We start from the raw sequence: 2164 nt of genomic DNA on the forward strand, positions 1-2164 counted from the left end.
CCTTTGACAAGACAGCACCAAATGAGATTATGAAGCATTGGACATGACTGAACAATAAATGTTGCTCATAGTTCAATATATTTCTTTTTTGTTTTGGGTTTTTTTTGTAATAAGCCACAAGTTTTATTGAAATGTGGCCAATTTTTGTGGGGGTGGGGAGTTTGATTTCAAAAACAATATTGCATTTAAGGCTCTTTTCATCCAGAAATTATCATTATAATTACATTATTCAAAATATCTTTAGTGTTGCAAGATTTAGATAGTAAACACTTAACTCCTATTCCTGTTCTGTAGTGTACATTCAATGGAAAATAAAAAGGTAATAACTACTACTTCAGGAAAATATGTAGATAATAGGATTGAAATTGAGGTTACAATAATTTGATGATATGATAACTTAATGGGCAGTCCTTTTTTGAGGGGATCTAATTATATAAAAGTGCTTTCAATGCATAGTCACACATATAAATATACACATTTATGTGTGTGCCTACATAGATGCATGTATATATAAATATACATTTATATATGTATATGCTGCCATGTCACAATAGGCAGGTTAGGTATACAAAGCAGAATTTCAGGAACTGCAATCAAGTGCAAGTCTGAGTAATACTGAATGAAGTTTAGCATCTGCCCAGTGGACCATACTTTCAAGGCATTCAATTAGCTACCCCATTGCAGTTTTCTAAACTATTCATATTGACTATCATATTCATCTTAGTTCTGCAAGAGATGTATATAATGTCATTTGTTTTGTGATGTGAAGGTATTCTTCCAGTTCTACATATAACTACCAGGATGAAACAATCTGAGGGCAGTCACTGGTAAGCTGTTTACTTTATTGACATCTCCTTTATGTTTTCTGGGAAGGTATGGTAAGGGACAAAATTCTGACACTATCCCAACTGATGGAGCTGCAGAAATGGAAGTTACTTCCGGGTGGCATTTCACTGTCATTTTATAAAGGTCTTCCTTCAAGTGAAATTACTACATCGCCTCCCAATTTCTCTCCAAGTGGCGAATGATCCTTAATATCATCCAAGCCATTTACTTGCCACTAGTGTTTAATATGTGTAAATTTCTTTTTAATGGCATCTTTAGAACTAGCATAAATCATCTTGCTTTTTAAAGGTGCACGTTCTGGATCCCAGAATATAAAAACTAGATCTTCCTTCTTAGACTCTTTTGTCTCATATGTGGCATCATACAAAGCATATCGGCAATCATGCAGAGGTAGGAACTTCACAAAAGATGTGTAGGGATCCTCTACGGTGTCAGCAATGTCACCCACCAAGGTCTGCTTTGCTTCCTCTACTATGATTTGTTTTTTGTCATCACTTAAACAGAAGAGAACAGCTTTCTTTCTTTTTTTGATCTCTTGTGTAGATTTCCTTACTTTCATATCATTAAAAACTTTGATTATTCCAGAAGTCATGGTTCCTGGGAAGGTAAGGTTGCAGCAGCAGATCCTCAATCAGTGGCACTGGGCAGAGAGAAGGAGAGGAGGATAGAAGCTATAATATATTTCCATGTCATAGAAAGTGCTCCAGAGAGAGGAAAGCTTTAAAATACTGATAATGATACTACCACTGACTGTTATTTATATGAGAATTGATGATTTTATAAAGTGCATTATTTTCTTTATCTAATTTGATGTCACAATAGGCCTTTAGAAGTAGTTATTATTGTATTATTTTTTGTTATGCTATTTTTATGTCATTGCTTGCTTTTGACAGAAAAGGAAACTGAGGTGAAGAGAAGTCTTCTGTACTTGAAGGGAGATGTTAGAGCCAAGACTTGAACTCAGAGTTTTTCCTATCCCATATCAAGATTTCCTATCCCATATCAAGATTCATCATTTTTCCTTAAATCTAGGGCACATTATCATAAAGTAAAATTACATTGGTTATCTAATTTAACAAATGCTATTTCTTTCTACCTCCTACTACAGTTCTAATATAAGCAAACAAGCATTTCCTTGCAGCAAATATCTTTAGTTCTCCCACAGATATTGACTCCTATGGAAACTAAAAAATATCATTTACACACACACACACAGGCGCGTGTGCGGTGTGCACAGGATTCCTCCTAGAGACTTCACCTAATTTTTATTAGCTCCTTTATGATTACTTTTCAATTTTCATCATGTAGACCGGTGTCT

The 2164-nt window shown here is 34.6% G+C and overlaps 1 pseudogene; it reads right to left on the bottom strand.

Annotated features, from left to right (window-relative positions):
- Window positions 1-961: 961 nt before the first annotated feature.
- Window positions 962-1438, bottom strand: LOC141490046 (cofilin-2 pseudogene; annotated as a pseudogene).
- Between the last annotated feature and the right edge of the window lie 726 nt (window positions 1439-2164).

This window comes from Macrotis lagotis, chromosome 5 (assembly GCF_037893015.1).
Source record: "Macrotis lagotis isolate mMagLag1 chromosome 5, bilby.v1.9.chrom.fasta, whole genome shotgun sequence".
NCBI lineage: Eukaryota > Metazoa > Chordata > Mammalia > Peramelemorphia > Peramelidae > Macrotis > Macrotis lagotis.